The sequence below is a fragment of the Mytilus edulis genome, unplaced genomic scaffold, assembly GCF_963676685.1.
Source record: "Mytilus edulis unplaced genomic scaffold, xbMytEdul2.2 SCAFFOLD_1785, whole genome shotgun sequence".
Lineage (NCBI taxonomy): Eukaryota > Metazoa > Mollusca > Bivalvia > Mytilida > Mytilidae > Mytilus > Mytilus edulis.
The window spans coordinates 1-21,028 of record NW_027267928.1 but is presented as its reverse complement, the minus strand read 5'-3'; the positions used below and the strand labels follow the sequence as shown (position 1 = coordinate 21,028).

General features: G+C 32.7%; 1 long non-coding RNA gene across 1 annotated transcript; it reads right to left on the bottom strand.

Annotated features, from left to right (window-relative positions):
* Nucleotides 1-6,836: 6,836 nt before the first annotated feature.
* On the bottom strand, nucleotides 6,837-8,582 carry LOC139506274 (uncharacterized). Its single transcript, XR_011660009.1, has 3 exons — nucleotides 8,375-8,582; nucleotides 7,251-7,686; nucleotides 6,837-6,917 (listed from the first exon to the last, which is right to left on the bottom strand). It is a non-coding gene; the product is annotated as an uncharacterized lncRNA (long non-coding RNA).
* Between the last annotated feature and the right edge of the window lie 12,446 nt (nucleotides 8,583-21,028).

The window sequence follows — 21,028 nt, the reverse complement described above, 5'->3', positions numbered from 1 at the left end:
GTCGAAAAGACAGAATTCATGATTGCGTCTTATAATCGGAAGCTGTGATGAAAAAGTTACAGCACTGTGACAGCAAACCAAAAACACAATAAATCAAATCTATAATAGAACATCATGTGATATCAACAAGAGAAAAGTGCATATCAAAACTGTCAAGCTATTAAACGTCTAGACTCTAGGCAAGATGGGATTTCATTGTCTAGTGCCTCATTTCACAAAAAAAATCTAAGTATAACTTGCGATCTATTTTTGTCGTAAGATTGTTTTGTTAAAAGAGCACCAGACGCTATTGAGATGTGGTTTTATTGCCCAGAGGCTAGACGAATGTTGTTTAAACGCACAGATACTAGGCAAGATGTGATCCAATCGTCCAGACACTAAGCGACCTATGATTTAATTGTCGAGACTCAAGGGGAGCTGTGATTTAATCGCCTAGAGGCTATGCGATTTGTGACCTTGATGGTACAAACGCTAGGCGAGCTATGATTTAATAGTACAGACGCTATATAGGCATGCCATAGTTCAATTAATTAGGGAACAACACATTATTTGCCTCAACACCAAAGATAAAAAGAACAAACACACATGGAAACAATCTGCATAAAAGAGGATAACTGAACTTACTTGTTGAAACACTAAGTTGTTATAACGAGTTAGCTAAGACGTAATAACGAGTCAACTAAGTAGTTTAAACGAGCAAGCTAAGTCGTATTAATAATAACGAGTTAACTAACGTTGTTTAAACGAGTTAGCTATATATTGTTTAAACGAGCAAGCTAAGTCTTTAAAACAAGTAAGCTTAGAGTAAGATAAGATAAGTCATTAAAACAAGTTAGGTAAGTCATGATAACATTCGTAATATTATGTTTTTCGGTCAGTCTCCTTAAATTTATTTCCATATTTGAATTCTTGAGGCCCCTCATGGGGGGGGGGGGGGGGGTCCTAGTAATCACATAATCACCATTTTTTTGCCAATATAATCACATAATCATTAAATATTTGCTTATCTTTAGTAATCAAATAATCATAAACAAAAAATACAGTCCTAGGTAATCAAATAATCATGAAATATTTGGCTTAATAATCAAATAATCACTAAAAAAACGGCCAAGTAATCACATAATCAAAAACCCCATGAGGGCCCTCATTCTTGTAGAGGTTTCTTACATTTGACTTTGAAATGTACACACAGTAGATGATGCAAGGAACTATATTAACTTTTCTTTAAATTCCCAATTCCTTTTAATTAGATTGATAAGTGTACAAAGTTGTTCATAAGTAAAAATAACACACACACACAAAAAAATAACAACAACAACAAAAAACAACAAACAAGAACATGACTCTTTTTTTACGTTCTATATTAAAAATGAGAATTTACAAGTGATATAATTTTTACATATGTATAAATTGAAAGAAAATACAAGTACCCGGACATGAAACAACATCATCAATCGTTTATATTAATGATCCCATAATGCAAAAAGTCCACAGTCCATTTTCTCATAGACGTGTTTAACGACTAGTACCAAGATTGCGCCAATCTAGCAAAACAGCAGCTGGAAATCTTACACTTTTACTTAAAATTCTTTTTTTAAGATTTGACATTATAGGCATATCTTTCAACGTAGCTAAATATATCTAAATGTACACAAAATATCAACAGATGAAACAATTCATCGGAAAAGTCATATCTACGGAAACTTTGCAAAAAGTCAACTTTTGAAAGTGATCAATTTAAACATGCTTAAGGGTGGGGTCTGCTTATGGCATAAATTTCTTAAAACAACTAATAGTGAGCACAAACTATTGCCAGATTATTCAAAATGTTTGTTTAAATGAAACAAAACATCAGCTATCAGATTTTTACGGATGCGAAGCATGGATGCAATTTGGGTAAATTCCTCATAACAGAATCATGGATCGTTTGGAGGTCTCAAACCCATTTTCCCATGATTCAATATTGATTAAAAAATAAATTGAGGGAACTTTAAAATAAATAAGGATACATCTTCTGGGTCGTATATAAACGTAGGTAAAAAAAACCTGTAAAAACAGGTGCAACTTGGGTACCTCGACGTCATAAGTTTACATTGATTTTAAATAGGAAGTTTTTCACGTTTATATTTATAAAATATATTTTAGATTATGACATTAACCAAAACAAGCTAACGGGCACAGATTTGACAGATATAATCCTCTCAGAATACAGGAAGGTATGAATTTTGATCTCATTAGATCTTGCTATAAAAATGTACCAATAAAAAGTTGGTCGACTGGACTTGTAAGACGCTGTTTTTGATTGGCTGAATTTTATAACTACATTTTACACGTCAAAGGAAGTTTGCATTCATGTACAATGTATTGGAAATTGTCATTGGGTGCAATGTTATATATAGGGCTCATCCGGAGCATTCGCAGTGTATGTCATATTTACAACTTCACAATATATTAATAGTATGATAAAGTCATCAGATTTTTAGTCATTTTAGAGGGGCTGTGCTTAACTAAGGTACCTGTGTGGGTGGTTTTCAGGTCTTTAAAATTATCACAATTTTAAAGTATAGGTAATTTTTCTGCATTTATTATTCTTTGTCCATTGTTATTCTAACTTTATATCTTGTCCTTTTTAATACTTCTTTATTTTTTAACTTTATTTTTCCTTCTATAAATCCTTCCTGGGCCCTCATACTAGCAATCCTTGTTGATAAATAAAGATGTATGAGTTACGTGTTTGTTTGTAACGTACTGTATATGTTTCCTATTCAAAAACATATTCGAAAGTCCAATTGAAAATGTGGCAACCCACTCAATGCAATTTTATAGCTTACTGTTTGGTGTGAGCCAAGGCTCCGTGTTGAAGACCGTACTTTGACCTATAATGGTTTACTTTTACAAATTATGCCTTGGATGTAGAGTTGTCCTATCGGCACTCATATCGCATCTCTTATATCTATTGACTGATAAAAATAAAGAATTATGCATCGACAGGAAGTGGAGTACATTTTTTGATATATATTAAAGTCGGGATTAGGAGTCTTAATTTCTGTAATTTCATTGAATTTTATTCTCAATTCTTTCAATATCCTACTCCCAAAAATGTTTAGGGGTTTTACAGAATCATATTGTCTGTTCGTCTGTCCGTCCAGCTTCCTGTCCGGCGCATTACTTTCGAACCATTGAACTTAATTATGCTGTTATGCAGATGCATCATTGGCACGAGTCATATATATACCAAAGTAATGTCACTCTGACCTTGACTTTGACATTTACCGCTATTTAAGTAAGGTATTGTCAGATTATTTTGACCTTGTCTCTGACCTCTGATTCTTATGACAGTAAAACTTGTCTGATTTGTGTCCTGTGCATAACTTGTTTGCCGTAAAACTTAGGTTGACTAAACTGAATATGCTGAGGTGTCATAATTCAAAGAAAGGTCAATCTGACCTTACCTTTTTATCCGTATGATAGTAAAACATTGTCTTATTTGTGTTCGGGGAATACCTTTTTGCTGCATATTGATTGAAATATTGAAAAAATCTCATGTACGTAAAAAAAAATACAGTTATTTTTGGGTCACCAATTTTCGTAGTGTTCCACAAAGTATTGAGCATGTTGCAATTACCCTTATATACTTATTTGTCACATTAACGTTTTCAAGTACACCTGTCTTTTCTTATCACGTGTTTATTTGAACCAATTTTAAGTTTCAATAGCCTGCTGTACTCATCGTTTGCTATTTAAGGATGGAAATGATAACATCAAATGGAACTTTTGTTTCTATGTTTCAACTTATTCTAGTATTGCCATTTACCAGAACGTTTTCTTGTAAATTCATGATTGACAGCGTCCTTCGTTAAACGGTACAAACAAAGAGAAAATCTAGTTATCAGTGCTCGAAGGGGGAGTAATATTTTGTCACTAGATTTCCCACTGTCTTAGAGAATATCAACATCTATGAGGACAAATGGTGTATGATTGATTAAAGACCCATCTATTAGCTCTTGTATTTGTGATCACTTGGAGTCCTTCGTCTGTTGACCATTAACTATAACAAAAATATTCTCTGATTGTGAGGCAGCTATTATATGTTTGAATTATTTCGTTTGAAGATATGATATCAACAACTTTCGTGACACCAGGCCTTCAACAATGAGCAAAACTCATACTGAGTATTAGTGTGCTTTAGAATGTCCAGAGATAAACATTGTTAAACAATTAAGAACCTGATTTATAAACAAAACAATAAATAAAAAAACAAATATGATATGCAGCAACAAATGACCACCACTGAATTACAGGCTCCTGACTTGAAATATCAACTTTGCTTGAAGGATTTGGAAGTTATCAAACTCGGGTTCAAACCCACTCAGGCAAAGTTGATTTTAATTGGTATTGGCCATTCCCTTTACGCCCTTTTAGGTCATATACAATGTAGCTCCTCGCAGTTCTTATACATCCTTGGATTTCATTTAAATTGTTGTTTGAGTGTTTTTGTTTCAGTTCATAAGTACGCTCATATCAAAACTTTGATATAAAAAGATGTGGAATGAGTAACAATGAGAAAACTCTTCATCCAAGTCACAATTTGTAAAAGAGAAACCATTATAGGTCAAAGTACGGTCTGCTTTTGTATTTTTTGTTAAATTTTGGATATGTTTCATGTCGATATGTCGAGTCAAGCTCTTTCAATTTGATTTTTGCTGCTACTCTACTCTTCTGGTCTGTAAAGTGAGCAACTCTGCTACGCCAGTTATGTAACCAACTAATCCCATGAGCTTATATTCCAGTGGTTGTTGGTGGTTGCTGTCTGTCATATTTAGATTTCGTTAATTGTATATCTGAAATAATGCCGCTTGTTTTCTTGTTAACTGGTTTGATTTTTTTTTTCATTTGGCATGTCTTAGCCTTTTATATTATACATGTATGTTACTTCACAGAGGAAATTTTGCTCGTTTTTGTAAGCTGTACGATAACCTGTTGTCGCCTACGCCAACTGAATTTCTCAAATTCAAACAAATTTGAAATTACATGATGTTGTTTGCACCGGGGAGGAGGGATAGTGTGACATTTCTATGAATGGTAAGGATGATTCGCTGGAAAAGGTTGCTTGTTGGTATGTTTTAAGGTAGAACAATTAAGTTGAAATGTATGAAATCTGACACTTAACTATATTTCGATATTTCATATAGCTTGAACAAAAGAAGAAGGTTAACTCAGCTAGCTGAGTATTGTCATTTTTTTTAAATTCTTATAATATTCTGACCATTTTATTTTCTATAATTCTTTATATTTTAGTAACAATTTATTTTCTAATCTTTATTTTTTGGTATATTTTTTTTTCTTTTTTCTTAACCTGTGTTCTGAATTTTTTTGTACTTTATTCCCTATTATGTAAATCCAACTCAGTGCCTCTATGATTAAACACATCTTATTGATACAAAGAGTTACTTTTCTTAACCACGACGATTTTTGTCTAAAAAGACTCATCAGTGGCGCTCGAATCAATTGAAAACAGTTGGAAGGCAAATTCAAATACGAAGTTAACGGATACTTAAAAATCAAAAACATAGAAGACATTGTGCAAAATACTGCTTAGATTATCTATGCCTTTGGGTAGGAAACCGTTAGTGGCAGCCGGAGTACCCGGTTGACAGTCAATGACCTTTGGTATGAGAAATGACAACCCTAGAGAACTGACAAACCTAGTCAAAAAAGATTGGAGTCGAAATCATAACCTCAGTGTTTATACATGCTAGTAATTATAAAGAAGTTTAGCTGTATAGACCACTTGGCCACCGATGTCCCTACTTTAAAAAGAAAACAATTAGAGTACCTTCAGAATCAATAGCAATAACAGAACACGTGGTGTTTATATTCTATAACCATTTTATTCAAACGTATATATTACTAAGTTTCTTCTTGTCAACAGATGTTCTTGAACCTGAAAATAGAAAATATTTATAAATTATTTAAGTTCAAAACGAATATTCTTATAAAATAACACATGTATAGTGCTTACTCGTCATTATAATAGTGTATTGAAGGACAATGAAAACATTACGTGGAAAGCTCAAAATTCGGCAACACAAACCCCACCAAACATCGAGGGCGGTATTGAACTCAATTGCTCCGGTAGGGTAACAAGAAGCTGCACCACCAATGACATCCGTCGTATACAAGTATCGAGAGATTTGATTTATTGAACGATTTCTAATTTTATGATTCCGAACATGGGATGAACAAACAAGATGAAAATTCTTATTTCTTGCATATAATTTTAAAAAAGGTGGTATGTTTTTGAAGTGTTCAGTTTTGAAAAACAAATATGATTATTTGAAGTGAAATGGTCAAGTAAGCTTGAGGGAACGACCATTTCACTTCAAATAATCATATTTGTTTTTCAAAATTGAACACTTAAAAAACATACCACCTTTTTAAAAATTAAATGGTCGTTCTCTTAGCTCTCTTTACTGAGAAACCTTTGATAAACTTAATATGTAGATTTGGCTTTGTCGTTTATGTCAATTTTAGTTTTATAGCTCATCAAGATTTCAACTCTACATAGATCGTCATTTATCTTTTAATTAATGTCCGACTTTCAGCGCTCCTGATGAAGATAAATCCAGAAAAGTGCTTCGAAAGCACGGAATTTATAAAAGGTTATATTTTCTTGTTTGAATAAGTAGCTATGTCAGATATAACGTCACACTTCATCAGAAATATCAAGCCTATGTAAAACGCGACCAAATTTGACAATAGCTGTAATCTCATTTTCAAATAATATTAAGAAGGAATGTCGCATAAAGCAAATTAAAATAAAATAAGAGCCTTACTTTTTTATCCTTGTGTTTGGTTCTGAGTGTTGGTTAGTAGTTGCATAATGTACTGTAAGATCAGGATAGTAACTACAAAACCTGTAAAAGATCGCCATCTATGTTCATTGTAGGGGAATGGTATATAATTATAACATACATTTAGATATAAATTGAGAAATTTACAATAAGGCAGAAGAAAAATGTTCTTTGGAAACCCTTTTTTTTCGTGTAAAAAGTTTATGAACAACTCAAGAATATATTTGTAAAAATGACACCTGATATTCAAATTAACTCGATATTTATGTATATTTGGCCTCATTTTTTTAAATTTAATGTCGAGTAACTTTGAAACGAATAGAGCGATTTTCCATTAAGGGTCATGACGTATGAAGCTTATGTGGTACTGTGTATATACAAAACGTAGTGTCTTACCGAATATGCCATTGCCTCCCAAACCAAGAAAACCATTGTTTTGAACGCCTTGATCTCTCACGACAAGAACTCTATTCCCATGATTCCCTGCGTGAGATGCAATCGGAACCGGAAGTGGATAAGGGTGTGGTACTATCATTTGGTTATAAACACCTGATGCGTATTTATTATATCCTTGGCTATATCCACCTGGTGTATATCTATTATATCCACCATAGTTACTATAACTGTTGGCATTTCTGTTAAATGTTCCAGTGTTGAGAGAACCGACGTAGCTTCCGGTGTATTGATAGTTATTTCCGTAGTTGAAGCCATTTCCATAGTTAGCGCCATATGCCATGGCAACGCACAGGAGTATAAGAATAGCTTGCGTTTTGACCATGTTGTCTTTGGGTTATTATAAGTTGAAAGACTGTAGTGTGTTGTTTGGAGATATCTGCAATTACAAATTAAGAAAACAATGACTAAGCTGAATTTTAAATTGACCAAAGCAGGAACATACATAATGATATAGTGTTCCCAAAGTTAAGGATGTGGTCATTTGAAATTAGAAAAAAAAATCAAGAATTTAGAATTGATACACTTAACTATAAATTTGAAAAGAATTAGTCAAGGAACAATATAAGCTTAAAATGTTTAAATGGCGGGAAAGGGCCGATTCTGACTTTTACCTTTTGATATTGGCACATTTGTGTCTTAAATCGTAAGAAAAGGAAATTCTTAATCTAATTAAATATTGGTAAATGACCTTTTATAAGCTCTTTTTTTTAGGTCAAAATATTTTACCCTAAATCGTAGGGAAAAAAACAATGAGTCCGAACATAAATTTTGACGAAAATCCACAAACCTGACGTTTCTACTTCAATAAACGCTCAGTCGGGAATTGTACATTTATTAAAACCAACACTAGAAAATATTTAAGATAAAGTTTCCCATTTGCTCTTTATTATTATTATTGAATTGTACCAAGTAACTTACAAATATATCATATATTTGTTTTAGAGTGAATTGGTCTAGTTTATAACCTATAAATTCATTTAAAAAGGCGTTTAACCCTATATGAAAAAATGAAATTAATTTCATACCAATAAACAGAACATTGCGTCGTTTACATAATACATTACCTTTGGTGACTTTTGGCTACCTTTGGCTTGCTTTGGGTACTGAGTGTTTGAGATCGAAACCGTCTACGACTCTGTATTTATAATTCTGTACAGGAAATGTGGTCAGTGACGTAATTGATACTGGTCTCTAGTGATCGGAAACTGCACCGGGAAACATGACTTGTTAAACGTATCTCCTGGCAAAATTATCAAATGGAAATGACATAATCATTACTTTGGGCTTGAAATGTCATTCGAACTAGAAAAAAGTAGAATTAATTAGATGCATAGCTGTAAAAATGTACATGTAAATGTGCCTTTCTTTTTCTAATAATACGATTTTAAATGAAGGACATAACTCTGATTGCTTATAAAAAAAAACTCATTTTCAATGAAATTCTAATGCATTGATAAATATGAATGTTATTTTTTTTTTACCATTCTTCATATATAATGAAAGAATATGTTATGTTCATTCATGAAACCCGAAAGATGAATGGGAAATAGAAATATGATCACCCAGGCGCGGATGCAGGAATTTTCGAAAGGGGGGGTGCTAAGGGGTGCTAACCCAGGGCAAAGGGGGGGGGGGTGCAAAACATATGTCCCGATACAAATGCATTGATCGGCAAAAATAAAGGGGGGGTGCGCACCCCCGGACCCCCCCCCCCCCCTGGATCCGCCACTGGTCACCATTGGTCTTTCTCCGATCGGCTCAGTGTACTTATAAAAAAAACTCATTTTCAATGAAATTCTAATGCATTGAAAAATATGAATGTTATTTTTTTTTTACCATTCTTCATATATAATGAAAGAATATGTTATGTTCATTCATGAAACCCGAAAGATGAATGGGAAATAGAAATATGGTCACCATTGGTCTTTCTCCGATCGGCTCAGTGTACCCCCCCCCCCCCCCCCCCCCCCCCCCCCCCCCCCCCCCCCCCCCCGAAGTGCATGGTAGGTATCCGTTTAGCTGTGCGGGAAGTACTTTCCACAATCACGTTTCCGTCAGAATGGGAACGTTGTTTTTTAAAAGACGATGCCTCGTGTAAAGAGAGTGCTATGATATTTGAAAGTTAAAAATCCTTGCAACATCTTTTTGAGGGGTCCGTAGATACATGTAACCTGTTGCAAGGCTATGCTTCTTTCCTATCCAATATACCCACACTTTCCCATGCCAGTCCAAAATTTCACCGACTTTTACCCTATCTTACAGATAGATTTAGGTAGATGTGGTATGAGTGCCAATGAGACAACTCGATCTCCAATCCGAGTAAGAGAACCTAGTTATTGTACTAAGTGTTAATTTGTTCTCGCCCTGAACACGCTTCAATATTTGCCACTGGACGTCTATCAATCGGCAATCAATAAATCATTCAAGAAATAGTATTTCTTAAATTTTTCAATTGTGGTCATTCAAAAGTGAAGTTACAATCATCGATTGGTCCTATACTAAGATATGTAATTGTATCTTCTAGCTAACATAATTTTATCGATTTTTATCTAAACAAATGGCCCGTTAATGTTGTAGTTTGAGCCAACTGTTATATCCTAGTTGTCTCATGTTAGCGAGTCCACATTGGATTCGTGAGATCGGGGGTTCGATCATATATATAGGCTGGGTCATATAAAAGATTTAAAAAGTGGTATATATTCGCAGACCTGACAACGTATCAAATTCGCATGCTCTTGGTATGATAATTTTATACATGTGATATTTCCCAACGGAGTTTAACACAAAATTTACATCATCATCATTTATCCGTTCGCTATGGTACAACCCGTGTTTTGATAATTTCTACAGTTCATCGACATATTTTGTGTTCTTTTTTAAGCTTGAAACAAATTTAAAGAGTTCAAATTTGATACACTCAATAAAAAACGAATAGGGTTGACTGCTTAGTCAAAAGTATAGAACTGATTCTTTTCACCAGTAAAATTCTTATTAAAACGAGCTATGCATAATAAAAATACATTTCTAGTCGAAATATGGATGTTTATTCAGATGCATTTAGTTGGAAGAGTGCCATCTTCCTATTATCTTTAAAATAGAACCCTTAATTACAGCCAATAACGGTGTCCACAAGTTGCCTGTTGGAAGGCAAAATTTCTGCTCATATTCAAAATATACCAACCAGTTATGATCAATCGACATATTTTGCAGGATTTGCATATTGGACAATCGGCAATCATCGGATGAATCCGCTACTCTCCTTTTATACGGAATCGACCGAGTTGTGACGAATGACATATTGGACTTACTATTTCTCTTATCTTGAATATACAATTTAAGCAAAAAATTAAAGCAATCAGTCAAAGATAATTTATATTGGTTACTTTTTTTTTTATCATTTCCAAGCACGTGAATGTGTTAGAAATATTTGCATCTGTTTTTTAAGCCAATTGTTATTTAACGTATATATATAGATTCTACCACTGCATCGAGTGTAATACAATATTTATCCACTCAAGACAGTTAAATTTTCAAATTTAAATCGCAATATGTATCCACTAAAGACAACGGGTGCAGAAAGGAATAAATTGACGAAGAATTAGAGAAATATAGATTCTGCCACTGCATCGAGTGTAATACGTTTATTAAAATGCAATTTCGTAAAGAAAAAAAATGACATTTTGGGGTTGGTTTCTTTACAGTTCCAAACACCTTTACTAATATAAGCTTTGAATCTTGGTCTTACGGCTTTATTTTCTTTCTGTGTGCCTCGATTTTTTTTTTTGGACATTCGTGCATTTGTTTTTCATTCTACAGACTGGAATTTTCTTATCTTGTTTTTTGTTTGTTTGTTTGTTTCTTCTTCTTTTTTTCTTCAAAACCGAGATTATTTAGAGACGTAGTAAGTAAATACCCTTGGCAGCATATTCATAGAATTGGGCTTTACAAAAGATCTACATAATGTAAATATAAACTGAAACTAATACTAGTATACAAGCGGGCTTTTTCACGGCTGTGACCATGTGGTTTAACTTCGTTTTTAAAATAGGGACGCGGGCACTTAAATAGTGTGGATCTGGGATGTAGGTGATAAAAATAGGCAATCGGGGAAAAAGAAGTAAATAAACTGAGTTACTCATCATAGATACCAGGACTAAATTTTGTATATACGCCACACGCGCGTTTCGTCTACAAAAGACTCATCAGTGACGCTCGAATCCAAAAAAGTTAAAAAGGCCAAATAAAATACGAAGTTGAAGAGCATTGAGGACCAAAATTCCTAAAAGTTTTGCCAAATCCAGCTAAGATAATCTATGCCTGAGGTAGAAAAGCCTTAGTATTTCAAAAATTCTAAATTTTTGTAAACAGTTAATTTATAAATATAAACATATCAATGATAATTCATGTCAGCACTAAAGTGCTGACTACTGGGCTGGTGATACCCTCGGGGAAATAAATCTCTAACAGCAGTGGCATCGACCCAGTGGTTGTGAATAAACTCATCATAAACACAGTGGAACGTGGGAGGAAATTGAAAAGTGGGGATTTGGGAATCTGTATCCCCCCTTTTTAACACAAAAATAGGATGTATATATGTTTGTTTACTTTTCCGTCTTCAGTTAAATGGAAAAGAACAAAATGGAAAGGTAAAACTTGGTGCAGTGAATGTGTCACAATTTGGAAATCGGAAACGAAATTGTGGTTTTATGGTATTTCTATGTTATTCAGGATTGTCACAGAATATAAATAGCAAGGATAATTTTATCTAAACAAAAACCAACAACAGCGAATCAAGTTAGGACTCAAACCACCCAGGTCAGTGTGTTTACAAACGAATAAAGGGGTATACATGTAGTATATATTTCGCAAAATTGACTTATTTCTTAGGAAACCTTAAGAATAAATTTTATCACAAAATAATTCAACTGAATATATAGACAGTCACCCTATTCATTGATTAATGATATAAACAAAGTTTTAAAGTGGCACTAGCTGTCAAATTTATGGTCACCGATCTGACTCAAATTCACATATTTTATTTATAACAATGTAAAACATTTATCCAAACTTTCAAAGGTCTAGAGTAAACAATTTACTAAGCATAGGGTAAATATATATGTAGTTTCGTTTCGTGTGTCTAGACTCCATCTAATTAACTATCGAGTTAACCTCAGATGACCATATAAGCGATGTAAACATAAATATATATACGAGTGAAGAACAAATAATTTGCGAAAGCAAATTAACAGATCTAACATTGTTGGGTTGATGTTTAGACGAGTTGTATATACATAATGTACAAAGCCATGTATCACCATCATTGCTGGTGATCCGATGGATTAATCTGTTGTAGAGTTGTCACTGACTCAGACGTACTTAGTCTGAGCCAGTGACAAATCTACAACAGATGTATCCATCGGATCACCAGCAGTGGTGTATATATATAAATAGACTAAGCCAACACGTGCAATTGTATTTTTATAGGTCTGTTTAATTTTATTCTATAGATTAAAATATGTTTCTTATCGTTTTTACCTGTAGGAGAAAGATTTTTTATGAATCGATTCAGTCATCAAATGATTTACCTAAGTTTCACTTTCAATGTTGACATTTTTTCCCTTTTTACCTTTTTAAAAATAACCAGTACATGTACACGTACAATGCATGCGTTGTCCATCTCTAGTAAAGGGGTTAAATTGAAGTTCACATGAATATGGATTTAATGAATCGAATTATTCACTTGCAAGTGAATAATTCATTATCAATGTTGTTTAGCTTAATTTGACAAAATTGAACCATTTTGGCTGTTAAAAGCGACATATTATGTGACTACATGTATTTCACTATCATTATTGATTGAACAAAAACAAATCATACTTTAGATTTTTTTTATATATCTCTTAGCTAGTGCCTCTTTAAAAGGATCTTTTTCAGTAAACCAATTGATTCTTCTTCCCTATACTAATTTGAATTAATTGTTTTTTAGACTACCCAAGACATAAGTCAATTTTGCGAAGTTACATAAAAAGAATCTTAAAGTTTCACTAACATTTTTTGCTCAATTTGAAAATCAAATTAAAACCAGCATTTCTATAGTATCCATAAAGTTATTTTTAAAATTCAAAGCAACAGTTGTGTAGAAAAAAGAGAGGCGAAAGATACCACTGGGATTTTTTATACTCATAAGTCAGAAACATGCATACTGACAATGCAACGGCAGAAGACGATTTATAACAGTACACAAATGCAAACACAACATAGAAAACTACAGCAACATAAGCCAACCAAAAGGTGGGGATGATCTCAGGAACCCCTGTATTTGACAAACCTTTAGAAGTATGCATGGGTCCTCGATGCTATTAAACTTCACATCTTATTTGACCCTTTTAACTTTATTTTATTCAAGCGGCACTGATGATCTGTAGTAAACGCAATGAGTTATTCTTTATTTGTCTCTATTGTTTATTTTTTTTTATTTATTCAGACCCTCAATAATGAAGTTTCTTTTTTTTTCATTTTCAGTGATAGAATCGGCAATGACTACCATCTTCAAAATTCTCATACTTGGACTTCTCTGCAACTTTCCATACTGTAATGCTTATTTCAATGGTTACAATGGTGGGATGAGTTATAATGGAAACGGTGTGTACGGAAGAAGAACGCCATATTATTATCCTGTACCCGTACATAATGGTATATCATCAACTGGATATCTGGCGACCACAGATAATAGATATAACGGATTCAGGGAGGACTTGCTGGACAGAATGGAATCTTTGGTAAAGCTAGAATTCTCCTTTTTTTTCCTTTCTCACACCGGAACTCGTAGTCCAAATAATTATGACGTCTTGAAAGGGTTTTTTTTTTGCCTTGACGCCTCGTGGCAGTAAGGCGTTAGAGCAAAAATGAAAAGTACGTCTTGAGGCGTCAAAGCAAAAAACATAAACATAAATAGCCTTTTAAAACAAGGCTGATTTTTTTTTGCCTTGACGACTCGTCGCAGGAATAATTTGTATTTACTATAAAATCCTATGTTATATTTTCTGTATACCCTTTACAACACAGTATTAAATGATGAATGGCAATATTGGCTTAATACATATTTTGAAATGGGGTTCCCGAAAGGATTTTATTACAAATATTACAACCTCTTTGTTGGGTTATTTTTGGTTAATCTCAAATAAATGCTGATTATGAGTGATTCGTTGTCGCATTTATAGTTTCATTAGTTGGCCAACAAAAAGCAATATAAACAAGTCTTATCTTTCATTATTATCCATTATTTTTAATTTATTATTTATCATTACTATGTATTATAATATTTCAGGTATCATCATAGCAGTAGTGATTTAACAGTACGTGTTGAAACTGATACCTCAATTCCAAGGATAGAAAAGGTAAGTTTTGAATATATATCACGATGTATCTACTTATAATACATACTTTGGTTTTGTTCAATTAAAGTCATTTAACTTTGATTATCATGATTATAAAGGCAATGTTTTGCGATTCGAAGGGTCCAATATTGACTACAGTAAAACAAACAATTATAATAAATTAATAAATAATTAATTTAATGGAAAGGGATATGAAAATCCTATTACAAAATAAACAATTTTAAACTATATTTGTCAGGTTTTTATGCTCTGCATCCTGGTTGTAAACGAACCTACTAAAATGATATTTCTATTCAATGTACACTGTAAAAAGACACATGCGAAACATTTGTAATTAGCATAACATCCGTCATAATAATATATTTTTTATACAGAAATTATCCAATGGTAGAAGCAGGATTCCTCCAATTGATCCGTCATAGTGACAGCCAAATGCACCGGAAGACATTAACATCGAAATAGATTACACATCTAAACAATCGACAAACCTCGGCAGTTTTCGGTGACCAGATCTGCAGACTGTTAAATGTCGAATGCACATGTTTTCTGAGTTTGTTCATTTAATCATTTATGTTTTTATCTTGGGAATAAACGGAATTTATAAACCGGAGTTATTCGTTCTTTAGAACACGTCTTAACAGAAAAATTAACATGTGTTGTGTTTTATTTCAACAAGTCACCAAAAACATGTTATACATTTAGTGGGACATTCCATTTAATATATATATATATAGGCTATCTGGACAATCAGTTATTTGTGACTGTTTCTTATTTCGTCTATATTCACGGTAAAGTTTGGTCACTAGTGGTTGGGTTGTTTTGTTCATTTGTTGACATTTAAGTAATTCGTGTTGTCCTTTTCTTTAAATGTTATCTGCCAATCAAAAGTCCCGCTTAAACAATGGTCAACATATATATTGAGAAAGTAACCGATAACTAGGCCCATTTGTTTTAACTGTTATTAAAACACCCTATATTTACTAATACCATACATGAACTTTTTTTTATTAAACAATGTCCTTCAGGTCGATGTTTCAATCAGTAGACCATAAGGTCAAAGTTTTAATAAAGAAGACCTCACTAGCTTGATGTGTGTGTACTATAGATTACCAGTCATATATTTGACAAATGTCGGATCTCTTTTGCAACTATATCGAAGGGTACTGAGTTGACCATTTGTGATATTCGGCAGATGTCTGTTGAAGGATGGGATAAAACAAATGTCCCACCATGCACCTGGAAAGAATTGGGACTGATTGAAATTGTCAAAGACAGATTCCGAAATGTGTATTCTTGCCAAACATACAGGAAAATAGGGACAGGTGAAAATCAATATTTTGTCTTCAAAAAAGCATCCTCCCCTTTAAAAAATAAAATGATCGTATTGTATATGCACAACACGACATTTTTTAGTTGGAAATTTGTTTTTACCAGAATATTTTCACTCTAAGTGAAAACCTGTGGTTGCAGTGTTTTTCTCGCTCTTCATGTATAAGCGCCTTTCTTTCTTTTTTCATGGACTGTATAAACAACATTTCACTCTCTTTAAATGTAAGGCTTTATAAGTCCCTCTTTTACAATAACTATTTCCTTAGCACCACTGAAATATTGATTTTTTTTATACTCTTGACCATAACGTACTTCATCGTTGCATATAGTCCTTAGATTCTTTTTTGTTTCCATCTTTTATTGTCAACCTAAATTCATTGGAATCCTTTCGAATTTGATTGATTAATTGGTTGCTTGGTAAAACGCCTCTTTCAACTGTTTGACTCTTTCGAATCGGTCAACTTTTTATTAGTGGAGGAAGACGGAGTGCAAGAAGAGAACCACAGATTTATTCATCAGCCTAAATTCAATGGATTGTAGTGGTCTCTCTGTCTCAAAAGTGACAACATTTCCTCGTGTATGACTAGTCACTGAATATAATCTTTTGAAGTTGTAATGTGTTAAGGGCATCTTTTTTGACAAGAGCTATATGAAAATAAGGAGATATCTGCTATGATTGCTAACGAGACAACTATCCATCAGAGACCAATGACTTGGAATGTGATCAACTATATGGACCACCTTCAAACAATAAGCAAAACCCTTATCATATGAAATCTTAACACGACAAAATGTAAATCAATTCAAAAGAGAGAAATCGATTAAAAGATTATTGATAAACCACTAAACGAAAAACAAAGACAGAAGAACCAACGAAAACCAATGAGTTCCTGACTAGGAATTTCAGACAGGCATATACAGTGTATTGCGGTGTAAGACATGTTTCCCAGTACTAGCACCACAAACCATAAACAAAAGGCTTAACCAAACAAAGTACCGAAATCAATAGGAAATTAGTCGCAGTTACTTTAAAAAAAGAAACAAGTTCAATGTCAATTAAAACTAATAATAAAATCGTGTTTTCGTAGTATAAAATATCAATCGTGACACATTTAACATTGAAGGCCGTACTTTAACTATAATGGTTTACTTTTTAAATGTTATTTGTATGGAGAGTTGTCTCTTTGGCACTCACACCACATCTTCCTATATCTAAGTATATTGACGTCTTAAACAGTCTGAGAAAATACACTGGTGCAAAGCCAAAATAAAAGTATAGACGAGACGGGACGAATAACGTGTAAATCAATACATAATTATTCATTACAACATTAATGTTTAGTACCGAGCGATATATTTAATGATAACTTTTAAGAATAAGATTTTTCAAAGAATCAATTGGATTTAATTGGATTGAATCTCAATGTATGGTATCTATATAAACGACATCCCCATGATAATTTGTATGAATTATCTTGTTTGAAATAAGCTAGCTTCTACTGGCATTGACAGCTTGACTTCCAAACCAAATCTTTGTATCTATAAAAGAACTTGAAAAAGGTTTCACATGTTTTGTGCTGACAAAAGCCCTGACTTTATTATTAACCAGTAATATGTACAAAACTTTCATTGAAATCAAAAAGATCAACAAAACACTAGCGAACGATTGTGAAACTTACACACCCAAAGACGGCCTACATAAGATCATCGCCATCCAAAAAAGGAAAATTGACAATGGAGAACGAAAAATAGTTCATCGTTAAATTTGATAAAGAGTTTCCATTATAAAACTGATATATCAAAACTAGTCACTCTGAGGTACTTTGTGTCGGGTTGAATCATGACATAATGAAAGTATATTATCCAGGCAAATAATATTCGTTGACAAGATTAGAACATGATTCAATTTGCAGGTTAAAACTGTGTAAGTAAAAGAATTAACGTAAATCAAAGTGTAATATCTATATAATTTCCCACAATTATAAGCATTGTAATGAAATTACAAAATGTATATTATGTACTTATATACATGAGTTGTATAATATATGGATAAGGAGATTGTGTATGATTTCAAACCATCCGCCAAAGTCCAAATGACATTTATGTGAACCATGTAGTTCACTGTACAGCCTTCATGAAAGAGCAAAGTCAATAAACATGTATATGTTCGGAATTAAAGTATTTTTTCCCTAAGACACCAAACATAGGTAATTGTGTACACTTAAGAATTTGTGTAGGTAAATATGTCAGAAAGGTTATAAATTTCAGAAAGGTCATAAATGTTAAAAGGTTTATACATGTCGGATATGGAATACATTTTAAGGAAGATTGTATATTTCATTGACATATTATTTTGGAAATACTTTCTAAACATGTGATTGGCGTTGATTTAGAATGCTGTTTTGGAATCTAGGAAGGTGGGGCGAGAAGTATGATTTTATGCCAATACTACAAAATTCCCCGTGATTTTACCCGACCTATTTAAGGTCTTGAGAATTAAAACAAATACACATTCCAATAAAAGTTTATGAAAATAGAACTTAGTACATATTAAACAAGAAATATATATATAATTCATTTGGTGTATCATTTAGGTATCTAATGCAATTCCTATGAATTAAAATATAAAAAATATCACTTATAATATATTTATATATATATAAACACATACATGTTCAAACGAAAAGTTTCATTCAAAGCACATGCATGATACATAGATGATACTTCTTCTCATATAATTCATATGTGTATGTCATTTAAGTTATTAATCTTGGATTGTCACAGGCGTGGTTCACGAAGGGTCAACATTGAAAAAAAAGCAATAAATTATCAATTTAAAGGGATAACATTATGAAAATCCTAGTGAATACAAAATAAATAATTTCGCCAACAATTAAGCAAAGAATAATTAAAAGGTATGGTCATAGCAATGCACTTTGAGTCTTTTAAAAATCTTTTATTTTTGCTGATTAAAGTAAAGTTGAGTGGTTTTTGTTTAAAACATAACCTTGCCTATTAATTAAAATGATTTTGTCAGAAGATTTAATTTACCTATATGCAAGTTTCTATTAAACAGTCCCTTTTGTCGAAGAAAATAATGTTGTCAATGTCATCAAAAGGAAAATGAGAAACCTTAGATATTCCTTTACATGTGTTGCTAAACAATTGTTTTAAACAGCAAACAGAGGAATTATTTAAAATGAAATACTTAGTTAATTTCATTTGTATGTTTGAATGAAATCAATGATTTCACTACTATTACAGTCTAAATTTTAACACAACATGGTCCTTGTATGTCCAATTCTATTGGTGGTTGTTGCATTCCTCTCAATTTAACCATTCCTATTTTAAACTATAATTTGTCAGTATATATAATGTAATCAGAGATCAATATTTTAATTAGATTGGTTTTTTTTAAAGGAACTGCTACCCATATCCTGTAAATGAACCTGTTTGAATTAATATTGTATTTATGTACATGTGTAACATTAATTTTGTGTTTTAAACGGTTAGTTTCATTAATCTAGCATACCATGTATCATAATAATATATTTTTTAATACAGAAATTATCCAATGGTAGAGGCAGAATTTTTCAAATTGATCCGTCATCGTGACAGCCAAAGGCACCGGGAAGACACTGACATCGAAATAGAATATACACACCTAAACAGTCGGCAAACCTCGGCAGTTTTCGGTAGTCAGATCTGCAGACTGTTATGCCTAATGCACATGTTTCCTGAGTCTGCGCATTTAATCGTTTATGTTTTTATCTTGGGAATAAATGGAATTTATTGAAAGTAGAGTAATCAATTTTTCAAGAATATATGACATTTGATGTGTTTTATTTCAACTAGTCACGAAGAACCATTTAATTAAATACATTTTGTGGATATTCCATTCAATATAGATCTAGGCTATCTGGAGAATCAGTTGTTTGTGGCTGTTTTTTTTTATTTCGTCTTTATTCACGGTAAAGTTTGGTCGTTAGTGGTTGGGGTTTTCTGTTCAATTTGTATTCTTTTTAAGTAATCCATGTTGTCCCTTTTTTTTATCTGCCCATCAAAAGACCCGCTTAAACCATGGTCAAAATATATATTGAGAAAGTGACCGATATCAGATCCATATGACTTTATGTAAGACATGTTATGTTTTCAATACGTCAAGGCTTTACACATCAATCATTTTATTGGCACAAACATTTGTTTTAACTCTGATAAATAGCAAACAGGCTCAAGCTAGCAGTCTCACAGCACCATAGTTTTCAATAAATTACATGTATACATGAACATTTTTTTCCTATTAAATGATGTCCGTGAAGTAGACCTGTAGATCGATGTTTCAATAAGTGATATGTTGGTCAATGTTCATGTAAAGAAGACCTCAAGCTTAATGTTTGTATAAATAGATGACCAGGAAAATTATTTGATAAATAAATCGGCGGATCAGTTTTGCAAATTATATCTAGTGGACGACTTTGTATTTGTGATTTTCGGCATGAGTCTGGGAGGGGTGTATTGAAATCAAACCTAGCCAACTGGTAGGAATTTGGACTTATTGAAATAGCCTTAGACAGATTCAGAAAATGTATATACTTGGCAAAAAATACAAAAAAAAATATTGTTTACAAAATGTTCCAGCTGATGTATACAGCGACAAGTGATATTCAATTTTTTGTCTGGGTTCGAACTGACAACCACTCGGCAACCGAGACCCCTAGTTGAATTTGATATTATGCATTTTAAAAAACTGTTCAATTGTCGGTTGCAGTGATTTTTCTGGTTTTAGGACCATCATCATAACCATGTTGTGCAATGTACTCTCTCTGTTTCAAAAGTGACAACAGATTTTTTTCTATTTGGTGTAAGCATACACCAATTTCTCATGTATGCCTTTGTCACTGGAATATAATCTTTCGAAGTTGGAATGTGTTAAGGGCATCTTATTTGACAGAAAGCTATATAAAAATAAAGAGATATGTGCTATGATTGCTA